This window comes from Sus scrofa, chromosome X (genome assembly GCF_000003025.6).
Source record: "Sus scrofa isolate TJ Tabasco breed Duroc chromosome X, Sscrofa11.1, whole genome shotgun sequence".
Taxonomy (NCBI): Eukaryota; Metazoa; Chordata; class Mammalia; order Artiodactyla; family Suidae; genus Sus; species Sus scrofa.
The window spans coordinates 53322694-53337981 of NC_010461.5; positions in this window are offsets into that span (position 1 = coordinate 53322694).

Below are 15288 nucleotides of genomic sequence, written 5' to 3' on the forward strand. Positions count from 1 at the left end.
TCAACACCCTATTTACATCATAGGACAGAAAATCAATAAGGAAATGCTAGCTTCAAAAAACACATTAAATCAGATGACTATAGATAGATACATATTCCATTGAGAAACAGCATAATACATTATTTTCAAGTGCACATGGAAAAAATCTCCAGAATAGAACACATGCTGGGCCACTAAATGTCTCAGTAAATTTAAGAATATTGAAATCATCAAGCATCATTTCCAACCACAATGCTATGTGTCTAGAAATCAACTATAAGAAAAAAAATTAATAAACACACAGAGGCTGAACAGTATGCTATTAAACAATTAATGAATCACTGAAGAAATCAAATAAGAAATAAAAAAAAATCTAGAGACAAATGAAGTGGAAACAATGACCCAAAATCTATAAAACAGAGTGAAAGCATTTCAAATAGGGCAGTTTATAACACTATAAGTCTACCTCGGGAAATAGGAGAAATATCAAATAAATAACCAAAGCTTATACTTTAAGGAATTAAAAAATAATGAACAAAACCAAAAGTTATAAGAAGGAAATAAAAAATCAAATATCAGAGAATAAATGAATGAAATAAAAGCTTTTAAAAAAGAATTAAGATCAAAGAAACAAATATGGTTCCTTTAAAAGAAAAACAAAGGTGATAAACTTCTAGCTAGATTCATCATCAAGAAAATAAGAGGGTCTGAATTAGTAAAATCAGAAAGCTATAATGAATGCCACAGGAATCCAAAGGATCATAAGATAATAAAATGAACAATTATATATATATACCAAAAAAATGACAACATAGAAGAATTGAATATATACCTAGAAATGTACCTAGGTACATGGGTAAATTTTACCTAGAAATGTAAAATTTACCAAGACCAAATGAAAAAGAAATATAAAATATGGAAATATTTATTACCAATAATGAAATAGAATCAGAAGAAAATCTCTCCTGCTAAAAGTCTGATGGTTTCATGGGTAAATTCTATTAAACATTTAAAGAGGATAGTAACTTATTCTATGAGGCCAACATCACCCTGATAGCAAAACCAAACAAAACACCATAAAATATGAAAATACAGGCCAATATCACTGATGACCATAGATGCAATAATCTTCAACAAAACATTAGCAAACTGAGTTCAACAATGTATGAAAAGGAGCAAGTTTTTTTTTCCTAAGGGATTTAAGGAAGGTTAAGTATCTTCAAATCAATCAATGTTTGTTAACACCATGTTAACAAACTGAAAAAGGATAAAAATCACCTCAATATATGAAAAAAAAGATTTTTGAAAATTTTAACATCCAGGAAAAATATGGCTGTGGAGGAATAGGATGCAAGGCTTACCTACTCCCACAAATACATTGAAAATCCACATATGTAGAACAAGTCACACTAAAAATTTTTTGACTTCTAACAAAAGACCCCAGGATCTGGATAGAGCAAGAAAAAGTTCACAAAATGGGTAAGAAAAAATAAAGAAGGAAAAAAGGTGAGAAAAAGAAGAAATGAAACAGTTTGGGACCTCCACCCCTAGAAGGGAGCTGTAAAGAGAAAAACCTCCCATACCCTGGGAAGTGCTCCCCTCTAGTGAGGAGACCATTCTGGACAAAGAAGGGACTTTGAAGTATTGTAGGATAACACAACAACCAGTTTAAAGCAGTTATTATGGAAATGGCCCACTACAAACATTCAGTGTCACTCCCCTGCACTTTCCAACCACAGCCCTGTGTGTCCAGGGGCTGGAAAATGAAACTACAGCTTTGGAGATAAGACTCAAGAGAGAGCACTAGGGCTGGCTACATGGGGAAAAACTAGGATTTGTAATGCAGAGACAGATGGAGGTTCTAGAATCTGGAGAGACCCCATTGGAGACAGTAAGCTGAGGAAAAACAATATGGCCTGGAAGCTAGGCACCATTTTTAGGGGGTACCAGAGGGAAGAGGCAGGACCAGTCTTACCCATTACTAGCACTCTCAGGCTGCAAAATGACAGCTTTTCCAGCTCACAGATCTAACCTTGAGCAGATACTGCTTAGCAACTGTTGGGAAGAAACCCTCCACCCTTAAGGCTGCAGAGGTAATTGCACAAGTAGAGGGAAACCTTGGAGTAGGCAGAGGGAACTCAGGAGTAGCACAGGCCCTGTGACCCCAGCCATCAGCTGGGTGGGGGAATGCTAAAGTTATTGCTGAAACATGCAGAAGGCTCAGAGAATCATGGATGGCATAGATGGTGTGTGGGCAGAGAGCCACAATCTGCCTAGGGGGCAGAGGAAATTATTTAAGAAACAGCTCAAAAGGTTCCAGGAGTCACGATAGGCCTGGTGGGTGGGCAGAGAGTAGTGTTCTACCTGGGGAGTTGAAAGTGAATTTGGAAACCACACAAAGGATTCTGGGAGTCACAAAAAGCCTGGTGGGCAGGTGGAAAGCTGTGAAAGGCCCAGGGAAGAGACAAAGTGAATTTGGAAATGCACACACTGCTAGGAGTTACAAACAACCCAGTTGTTTGGTGGAATGATCTTGGGAATAACATAAGCTCTGTGATCACTGACAACAATAAAGCATGGGACCATGAAGGAAGTTTACATTGCATTACCAGCAAAGGAGCTGAGAGGGCCCTGCTGGTGAAAATTTTAGTTTGTAGCAGCTACAAGGAGCATTCTGCCTTTGGCCCAGTAGAGGGAGGGACCACTGGAATAGTATAGTTCCTAAAACTATAGAGAGCGCCTATTAGTAACATATACGGAGAAAGTACCACCCTTGGGGATACAGAGAAAGTGACCTAGACTGGAAAAAAAAGGGGAGTCAATATAGGAAGGTGCTTGCTGCTGCAGCTATAGGGAGCAGGCCTGAGATCCTTCCTGTAAAAAAGGAGGGACAGCAGGAGCAGCTGCTAATGTTGCCAACTATAGGAAATTATACTTAGCTAGCTGAAAGAAGGAGGAGTCACAGGAGCCAGAGCTTCTCCCCCACCACAAAAGCAATTCTGTGAACCATGAACCACTAACTCCATCATGGACTCCATTTCTAGCAGTCATCAGGCTCCAGGGAAGGTAGCATAATACCACTGCACCCATCAGGTGCACTAGGTACACACAAGCTAGTATCATCCCTGAGAATTTTAAGGCATCACCTGCTGCATCTACATACCTGCTGCCAAGAGGACACTATACATAGAAAGTTAGACATTTTGAGAACACAAAAAAATAGCTTTCAGACAATGTAACAAGACAAAAACACACAAAAATAACTAAATGAAGAGGAGAGAGGTAATCTACCTGAAAAATAATTCACAGTAAATATGATCCATGATCATATTTGCTAAATAATAAATGACAGTAAATATTTTCCAAGACCTTAAGAAAACTATGGAGGCACAAATAGAAAAGTTACAAGAAATATTTAACAAAGCTAGAAGACTTAAAAAACAAGGAAACTAAGATGGACAGTACAATAGCTTCAATTAAAAATACACTAGAAGAAATAAACAGCAGGATAACAGAGACAGAAGAACAAATAAGTGGGTTGGAAATGACAGTGGTAGAATCACTGCCAGAGGGAAAAATAAAGAATGAAGAATGAAAGGAACTGAGGCCTAAGAGATCTCTGGGACATTAAACATATCGACATTCGCATAATAGAGGTTCCAGAAGGAGAAGAGAGAGACAAAGAAGCAGATAAAATATTCAGAAATTATATCTGAAATTTTCCCTAATGTGAGAAACATTCACTCAAATTGGACAAGCCCCAAGAATCCCACACAAGATGAACCTAAGCAGAAACACAGTGAGACACATACTAATCAAACTGAAAAAAAATACATATAAAGAAAAAAATTATTAAAAGCTACAAGGGAAAAGCAAAAAATAACATACAAAGGAACACCCATAATGATAACAGCTGATCATTCAGCAGAAAATCTCCAAGCTAGAAGGGAGTGGTAAGATATACTTAAGTTGATGAAAGGCAGAAATCTAGAACCAAGAATACTATACCCAGCAAGGCTCTGATTCAGATTCAATGGAGAGATCAAAAGTTTTTCAGACAAGCAAAAGCTAAGAGAATCCAGGACCTCCAAATAAGCTCCACGACAAATACTAAAGTAACTTCTCTAGGCAGGAAAGAAAAAGGCACAATTAGAAACAAGAAAATTTCAAATGATAAAACTCACTGGTAAAGACAAAGATAACATAAAGTTAGAAAATCATCCACTGACAAATATAAAAACTAGCAAGCATGAGAAGAGGAGAAGACAAATGCAGAACAATGAAAATACATTTTAAAATAATAGAACCACAATGAAAAACAACTCTAGATACATGAGAGATGATAGATAGATAGATAGATAGATAGATAGATAGATAGATAGATAGATGATAGATCCAAATCTAATGGGAACCACAAAACAAAAAACTAGGATGGGGAGGAGTTCCCGTTGTGACACAGTGGTTAACGAATCCGACTAGGAACCATGAGGTTACGGGTTCGATCTCTGCCCTTGCTCAGTGGGTTAAGGATCCGGTGTTGCTGTGAGCTGTGGTGTAGGTCGCAGGCACGGCTTGGATCCCGCATTGCTGTGGCTCTGGCGTAGGCTGGCGTCAACAGCTCCGATTAGACCCCTAGCCTGGGAACCTCCATATGCCATGGGAGCGGCCACACAAATGGCAAAAGACAAAAAAAAAAAAAAAAAAAAAAAAAAAAACTAGGATGGATGCACACAAAGAAAAAGCAATCCTAACACAAACTAAAGATAGTCAGCAAATCACAAGACAATACAGCAAAAGATGAAGGGAAGAAAAAAAGACCCACAGTGACAATTCAAAACAATTAACAAAATGGAAATACATACATATTTATCCGTAATTTCACTGAATGTAGATGATTAAACGCTCCAACCAAAAGACACATACTGACAGAATGGATACAAAAACAAGACCTATAAATATGCTGTTTACAAGATAACCACTTCAGATTCTAAGGACACATACAGATTTAAAGTGAGAGCATGGAAGAAATTATTACATGCAAATGGAAACCAAAGCAAAGTGGCAGTAGCAATACTCATATAATACAAAACAGACTTTTAATGAAAGAAAATAAAAAGAGACAAAAAGGACACTACATAAAGATAAAATTATCACTCCAAGAAGATATAAACATTGTACATATATGTGCACCTAACATATGAGCACTTCAATATAAAAGGCAAATGCTGACATCCATAAAAATAGAAATTGACAGCAACACAATGATTGTTGGGGACTTGCACCCCACTTACATTAATATACAGATCATCTAAACATAAATCAAAAAGGAAACACAGGCTTTAAACGGCACATTATGCCAGAGAGACTTAACTGATATTTATAGAACATTTCATCCAAAAGCAGCTGAATATACATTCTTCTCAAGGGCACAAAGAAAGCTCTCCAGGATAGATCACATCTTAAACCACTGAGTGAGCCATGGTAAATTATAAAAAGTTGAAATTATTTCAAGCATTTTCTCTGACCACAATGCTATAAGGCTAGATATCAAATACAAGAAAAATACAGCAAAAAAATGCAAATTCTTTTAAGCTAAACAATATGCTACAGAACAAGAAATGGATCATTGAAGAAATCAAAGAGGAAATCAAAAGCTATTTAGAGACAAATGGAAAGGAACATATAACAATCCAAACCCAATGAGACATGGTGAAAGCAGTTCTGAGAGGGAAGTTTATAGCAATACAATCTCATCACAGGAAAGAAGAAAAAGCTAAAATAAACAACCTAATAGTACACCTAAAATAACTAAAACCATAAGAACAGATAAAACCCAAAATTAGGAGAAGGAAAGAAATCAAAAAGATAAAAGCAGAAATAAAAGAAATAGAAACAAAGAAAACAACAAAAAGGATAAATTAAACCAAAAGTTGCTTCTTTGAAAAGATCATCATAACTGATAAACCTTTAGCCAGACATATAGAGAAAAAAATGGTTTCAAATGATGCAACTGACAAGGGCTCAATCTCTAAAATATAGCAGCAACTTACACAACTCAACAGCAAAAAAGCCAACAACCCAATGGAAAAATAGGCAAACGACCTGAATAGACATTTCTCCAAGGAAGATATACAGATGGCCAACAAGCACATGAAAAAAAGCTCAACATCCCTGATTATTATAGAAATGCAAATCAAAACTACCATGAGATACCACCTCACACAAGTCAGAATGGCCATCATTAAGAAGTCCACAAATAACAAATGCTGGGGTGGGTGTGGAGAAAAGGGAACCCTCCTGCACTGTTGGTGGGAATGTAAGCTGGTACAACCACTATGGATAACAGTATGGAGGTACCTTAGAAATCTATGCATAGAACTACCATATGACCCAGCAATCCCATTCTTGGGCATATATCCAGACAAAACTCTCCTTAAAAAGACACATGCACCTACATGTTCATTGCAGCACTATTCACAATAGCCAAGACATGGAAACCACCCAAATGTCCACTGACATATGATTGGATTAAGAAGATGTGGTATATATATACAATGGAATACTGCTAAAGAAGAACAAAATAATGCCATTTTCAGCAACATGAGTGAAACTAGAGACGCTCGTACTGAGTGAAGTATGTCAGAATGAGAAAGACAAATATCATAGGATATCACTTATAACTCGAAACTAATATACTGCACAAATGAACCTTTCCACAGAAAAGAAAATCCTGGACTTGGAGAATAGACTTGTGGTTGCCAAGGGGGAGAGGGAGGGAGTGGGGTGGATTGGGAGCTAGGGGTTAATTGATGCAGACTATTGCTTTGGAATGAATTAGGAATGTGTTCTTGTTGTGTAGCACTTGGAACTATGTCTGGTTGCTTATGATGGAGCATGATAATGGGAGAAAATCAAATGTATACATGTATGTGTAACTGGGTCACCATGCCATACAGTAGGAAAAAATTGTATTGGGGATGTAATGATTAAGAAAATTAAAATAAACCAACTGAAACAAAAATTGAAAAATAAAAACAATATGATCATCTGAAGTGATGCAGAAAAAGCTTTTGACAAAATTCAAAACCCAAAACTCATTTCTGATTAAAACTCTCCAAGAAGTGGGCATAGAGGGAACCTACCTCAATATAATATAAGCCATATATACACAAACCCACAACTAACATAATTCTCAATGGTGAAAAATTGAAAGTATTTCCTCTAAGATTAGGAACAGGACAAGTTCATGTTCACCACGACTATTCAAGATATTTTTGGAAGCCATAGCAATGGCAGTCACAGAAGAAAAAGAAAAAGAATCCAAATTTGAAAAGAAAAAATAAAGCTAGCACTGCTTATAGATGACATAATACTATACCTAGAAAACCCTAAAGACACTACCTGAAAGCACTTAGAAATCTTCAATGAATTTGGCAAAGTTGCAAGATGCAAAATTTACATGTAGAAATCAATTGCATTTCTATATATAACAATGAAAGATAAGAAAGAGAAATCAAACCATCCCATTTACCATCACATCAAAAATTTAAAAAAAGCATAAACTTACCTAAAAAACAAAAGAGCTATATTCTGAAAACTATAAGATGCTGATGAAAGAAATCAAAGATGGCACAAATGATGGAAAAATATACCATGCTCCGTGACTGGAAGAATCAATATTGTCAAAATGAATACACTACCAAAGGCAATCTAAAGATTCAGTACAATCCCTTTCAAATTACTGAGAACATTCTTCGAAGAACTGGAACAGAATATTTTATGAAAACAAAAAAAGATACTAAGGAGCCAAAGATATATTGAAATAGAAAAATGAAAATAGAGAAAAATCAGGTTCCCTGACTCCACACAATACTACAAAGGTACAGTTATCACAACAATTTTGTACTGGCACAAAAACAGAAATATAGATCAATGGAATAGGAAAGAAAGCCCAGAAAAAAAACCCAGTCACCTATGGTCAACTAATTTTGAGTCAAGAACATACAGTGGAAGAAAGGTAGTCTCTTCAACAAGTAGTCTCTTCAACAAGTGGTGCAGGGAAAACTGTAAAGCTACCTGTTAAATAATGAAATTAGAACACTCTCCTACACTGTTCATGAAAATAAACTCAGAATGGATTAAACATCTAAATATAAGGCCAGACATTACATTTAGAGGAAACATAGGCAGAATGCTCTTTGACATAAATCACAGCAAGATCTTATTTGATCCATCTCCTAAAATAATGACTATAAAGACACTAATACATGAGTGGGACCAAATTAAATTCAAAAGATTTTGCACAACAAAGGATATCATGAAAAAAGTACAACCAATAGATTGGGAGAAAAACTTTGTAAATGATACAATAGACAAGGGCCTTCAAAATATACAAACAACTCATACAAGTCAACAACAACAACAAAACAAACAATCCAGTTGAAAAATAAGCAGAAGACCTAAATAGACATTTCTTCAAAGAAGACATATGGATGGCCAACAAGCATGTGAAAAAAATGCTTGACACCACAAATTATTAGATAAATGCAAATCAAAACTGCAATGAGGTATCACCTCACACTGGTCAGAATGGCCATCATTATATTAACAAGTCAAGAAATAACAAATGCTAGAGAGGGTGTGGAGAATAGGGTGTCCTCTTACACTGTTGTTGGGAATGTAAATTGGTATAGCCACTATGGAAAACAGTATGGAAGTACCTCAGAAAACCTAATATAGAACAATCATATGATACAGCAATCCCACTCTTGGTCATATATCCAGACAAAACATTCATTGGAAAAGATACATGCACCCCTCTGTTTTTCACAGTGCTATTCACAGTAGCCAAGAGATGGAAATAGCCTAAATGTCCATTCAGAGAAGAATGGATAAAGAAGTTGTGAAACATATATACAATGGAATAATACTCATCCATAAAATGAGAAAATATTGCCATTTGCAACAAGGTGGATGGAAATAGAGATTCTGATACCAAGTGAAGTCAGTCAGAAAGATAAAGACAAATATCATATTATATCATTTACATGTGGAATCTAAAATATGGGACGAAAAAGAAACAGATCATAACCAGGATAACAGACATGTTTCCCAGGGGGAGGGAGAAGGGGGGAGGGAGTGGGATGGACAGGAAATTTGGGTTTGGTGGATATAAACTGTTACATTTTGGATGGATGGGCAATGGGGTCCTACTGAACAGCACAGGGAACTGTGTGTGATTAAGTCAATTTGCTGTACAACAGAATTTGAGGAAATATTTTAAATCAACTCTACTTCAATAATAAAAATATATATCAATTTATGATTAAAATTCTCAACCAAATGTGTATATAGAAAAATGCTTCAACATAATAAAGGTCATGTAAAACAAGCCCACTGCTGACATTATTCTCAACAGCTGAATACATTTCATCTAATTTCAGGGACAAGTCAAGGATTCTTACTCTTGCTACATTCATTTCACATAGTACTGGAAACCCTAGCCACAGCAATCAGACAAGAAAAGAAATAAAAATAACCTGAATAAGAAAGGAAGAATTAAAACTAAGACTATTTACAGATGACACTATATATAGAAAATCCTATAGATGCCACCAAAAAACTATTAATAGATTAGAACTAATTAATGAATTCAATAAAAGTGTAGGAACAAAATTCCTATACAGAAATGTTGTATTTCTATACACTAACAATGAACTATCAGAAGAAGAAACTAAGACAACAATCACATTTACAATTCCATCAAAAGGAATAAAATACCTAGGAATAAATCTTTTCAAGGAGGTAAAAGACCTGTACTTGGAAAACTGTAAGACACTAATGAAAGAAATTGTAGAGGACACAAAAAATGCTCATGGACTAGAGGGACTAATATTGCTAAAATGACCATATGACCCAAGGACATATAAAATTTCAATGAAATTCCTATCAAAATACCAATAGTACTTTTCACTGGATGTGAACAAATAATGCTGAAATTTGTATGGAAACATGAAAACCCCAAATAGCCAAAAGAATCTTTCAAAAAATAACAAAGCTGAATATATCATGCCCCCACATTACAGCCCTTACTAAAAACATTTGGTATTCTGACACATAAACAGACACATAAATTGAGGTAATAGAAGTGTGAGTCCATAAATAAACCCATAGTTCTATGGTGAATTAATCTACCATAATTGAGGCAAGAATATACAATGGAGAAAAAATAGTCTCTTTAATAAGTGATGCTGGGAAGACTGGACAGATACATGTTAAAAAAAATTAGAACACTAACTCAGAATGAATTAAAGATTTCAATGTAAGATCTGAAATCTTAAAACTCCTAGAATAAATCATAGACAGTAGACTCTTACATTTTTCTTAGCAATAAATATTTTTGGATGGGTCTCTTCAGCAAGGAAAACAAAAGCAAAAATAAACAAATGATACTACATCAAAGTGAAAATCTTTTCTCACAGTGAAGGAAACTATCAAAAAATAAAAAGGATGCCTACTGAATAGGAAAAGAAAACTGCATGTGATATATCTGATAAAGGGCTAATATTAAAAATACACAAAGAGCTGATACAACTCAATTAAAAAAAACTGATTAGCAAATTGACAGAGGACCTGAATAGATATATTTCTGAAGAAAACATAGAGAATATCAACAGGAGGAACAAAACAAAGTTGGAGGCATAACTCTCCAAGACTTCATGCAATATATGTGTGTGTGTGTGTGTGTGTGTGTGTGTGTGTGTGTGTGTACATATACATATATGTATATATATGTATGTATGTATGTATTTTGTCTTTTTAGGACTTTACCAGCAGCATATGGAGGTTCCCAGGCTAAGGGTTGAATCGGAGCTGTAGCTGCTGGCCTATGTCACAGCCACAGCAATGCAAGATCCAAGCCATGTCTACTACCTACACCAGAGCTCACAGAAATGCCAGATCCTTAACCCACTGAGTGAGGCAAAGGATCAAAACTACAACCTCATGGTTACTAGTCAGATTAGTTTCTGCTGCACCACCACAGGAACACCAGACTTCAGGCATTATTACAAAGCCATAGTAATCAAGACATTGGGGGACTGGTACCAAAACAGACATACAGACCAATGGTACAGAATAGAGAACCCAGAAATAAACCCAGACACCTATGGTCAATTAATCTTTGACAAAGGAAGCAAGAATATGAAATGGAAAAAAAAAACAGTCTTTTCAGCAACTGATGCTGGGAAAACTGGAAAGCCACATGTAAATCAATGAAAGTGGAATACACCTTCACACCATGCAGAAAAATAAACTCAAAATGGCTTAAAGACTTAAATATAAGACAAAAAACTATCAAACTCCTAGAGGAGAACATAGGAAAAATATTCTCTGATATCAACCTTACAAATATTTTCTGCAGTCTTACAAGGCAACAGAAATGAAAGCAAAAGTAAACCAATGAGACCTAATCAAACTGACAGGCTTTTGCACAGCAAAGAAAACCATAAAATAAAGACAACTTAAAGAAAGAGAGAAAATAGTTTCAAATGATGCAACTGACAAGAGTTTAACCCATAAAGTGTACAAACAACTTATACAACTCAACACCAAAATCCAATGACTCAATTAAAAAATGGGCAGAAGACCTGAATAAACATTTCTGCAAAGAAGATCTACAGATGGCCAACAAACACAGTAAAAAAATGCTCAAAATTCCTTATTATTAGAGAAATGCAAATCAAAATTACAGTGAGATACCACCTCACACCACTCAGAATGGCCATCATTAATAAGTCCACAAATAACAATGCTAGAGAGGGTGTGGAAAAAATGGAACCCCCTACGCTGTTGTTGGGAATGTAAATTGGTATAACCACTATGGAAAACAGTATGGAAGTACCTCAGAAAACTAAATATAGAACAACAGTGTGACCCAATAATCCCATTTGGGGGCATTTATCTGGACAAAACTTTCCTTGAAAAAGATACATGCACCCACATGTTCATTGCCACACAATTCACAATAGACAAGCCATGGAAACAACCTCAATGTCCATCAACAGATGATTGGATTAGGAAGATGTGCTATATAGACACAAAGGAATACTACTCTGCCATAAAAACGAACAATATAATGTCATTTGCAGCAACATGGATGGAACTAGAGACTCTCATACTGAGTGTAGTAAGTCAGAAAGAGAAAGGCAAACACCATATGATGTCATTTATATCTGGAATCTAATATATGGCACAAATAAAACTTTCCACAGAAAAGATACTCATAGACTTGGAGAACAGCTTTGTGGTTGTCAAGGGGGAGGGAGTGGTATATACTGGGAATCTGGGGTTAATGGATGCAAGCTATTTTCTTTGGAATGGATAAGCAATGAGATCCTGCTTATTGGAACACAGGGAACTCTATCAGTCAGTTTTGATAGAACATGATGGAAGATAATGTGAGAAAAAGAATATATATATCTATGTGTGACTGGGTCACTTTGCTGTACAGTAGAAATTGACATTACACTGTAAACCAACTATAATGGAAAAAGTAAAAATCATTATAAAAAAGATGCTCAATGCCACTAATTATCAGTCAAATGCATATCAAAACCTCAACCACTTATATATTGAATCTGAAAAAAGGATTGAAATGAACTTATTTGCAGAAGAGATACAGACTCAGAGACTTTGAAAAACTTATGATTACCAAAGGGAACAGGTGAGGTGAGGCGTGGGACAGATGAACTAGGTATTTGGGATTGACAAATGCACACTTAGATATATGGAATGATTGTCCAATGGGAACATGCTGTAAAGCACAGAGAACTCTACACATTATTCTGTGATTGTCTTCGTGGGGAAAGAATCTGAAAAAGAATTGATATGTGGATATATATGAATGAATCACTTTGTTGTGCAGCAGAAATTATCACAATCTTGTAAATCAACTATATTTCAATAAAACTTAAAAACCACGATGAGACGTCACCTTACACCTGTCAGAATGTCTGTCATCAAAAAGACAGAAATAACAAATGTTGATGCAGTTGTGGAGCAAAGGGAAACCTGTGCACTGTTGGTAGAAATTTATTTTTATTTTTGTTTTTTTGGTCTTTTTAGGGCTGTACCCATGGCATATGGAGGTTCCAAGGCTAGGGGTCTAATTGGAGCTACAGCTGCCAGCCTATGCCATAGCCACAGCAATGCAGGATCTGAGCTGCAGCTGTGACCTATGCCACAGCTCATGGCAACTCCAGATACTTAACCCACAGAGCAACACCAGGGATCAAATCTGTGTCCTCATGGATGCTAGTCAGATTCGTTTCTGCTGAGCCAGAATGGGAACTCCTGTTTGTAGAAACTTAAATTGGTACAGCCACTATAGAAAATAGTTTGGATATTCCTCCAAAAATTAAAACAGAACTACCATACAAACCAGAAATTACATTTCTGAGTATTTTTCTGAAGAAAACAAAAAGACTAATTCAAAAAATATATGCACCCATATGCTCATATCAGTATCATTTACAATAGCCAAGATATAGAAGCAATTAACATGCCAATTGATAGATAAATGGATAAAAAAATGTGAATATATATATATAATAGAATAATCCCAGCCATAAAAAGCATGAAATCTTGCCATTTGCAGCAGTGTGGATGGACATAGAGGGTATTGTCCTAAGTGAAATTTGCAGACATGAAAGGCCAATACCATGTATTTTTACTTATACGTAGCATCTAAAAACAAAACAAAACAAAACAAAACTTTAAAATGAGGTATATGGATACAGAGAACAAACAGATGGGTCAGAAATGAGGGGACTGAGGATGAATGAAATATGTGAGAGAGATTAAAAGGTATAAATTTAGAGTTACAAAATAAATGAGCCCAGGATGACATGTACAAGATGGGGAATATAGTCAATAATAACCAGACTTCATGGTGAATATTTTGTAATGTATATAAATATAAAATCAATATGTTGTGGAATTAATGTTGAATGTCAGTTACAGTTTAATTAAACAATTTTAATGTTCCTTATACTCTTGAAATCTATCAGTTCCATAACTGGAACTACTTCAACCAGTCTGAACAGTAATGCCTTGTGTTTGGCTACTGCCTATGATATTTACAAGAATTCATTAAATGAGCTGAAATTAATGTACTCATTTAACAAGTAAGAAAACTGAGGTTCAGAGAGTTAATGTGACTTAGATTATATGAGCCTATAGCTGATAATGACTGTAGGAATGATCTAATACTGCAGAAGTTAAACTGTGCTCTTGTTGCCCAAAGCTGCTTCCTCAAAATTTGAAATTTCAAAGTTACACTTCAAATACCTTATGAAAAAATACAAACTCAAATGTGATCTACAGCAAGTTTTAATATATTTAAGATGTTGGCATATTTACCTAGGCTTTTGGGTAATATTTTGGGTGTATGTGCAGATCTCATCATAAACCAATTGTTTCTATGTATCTGAAACTCCTTGCAAATACAGCATTGATTCGGAAGTTCAGCACTTGGCTATATTAAATTCAGGTCTGAATAAGTCTGCTCCTATCAGATTCCAACACAACAGCTATCCTCTAATTGTATGTACATAAAATGAGTTTCATGAAATTGTGCAAAAAAATTGGATTCTGAACCATTATCACTAAGCCTATTTTAAAATGTCGCTGCTCATCCTGAGAAACAAAAACCAAGCAGGAGGCATAACTCTCCCAGACTTCAAGAAATACTACAAAGCCACAGTCATCAAAACAGTGTGGTACTGGTATCAAAACAGACAGACAGACCAATGGAACTGAACAGAGAACCCGGAAATAAACCCTGACACCTATGCTCCATTAATCTTTGACAAGGGAGGCAAGAACATAAAATGGGAAAAAGAAAGTCTATTCAGCAAGCATTGCTGGGAAACCTGGACAGCTGCATGCAAAGCAATGAAACTAGAACACACCCTCACACCATGCACAAAAATAAACTCCAAATGGCTGAAAGACTTAAATATACGACAGGACACCACCAAACTCCGAGAAGAAAACATAGGCAAAACACTCTCTGACATCAACATCATGACTATTTTCTCAGGTCCGTCTCCCAAAGCAATAGAAATTAGAGCAAAAATAAACCCATGGGACCTCATCAAACTGAAAAGCTTTTGCACAGCAAAGGAAACCCAAAAGAAAACAAAAAGACAACTTACAGAATGGGAGAAAATAGTTTTAAATGATGCAACCAACAAGGGCTTAATCTCTAGAATATATAAACAACTTATACAACCCAACAGCAAAAAA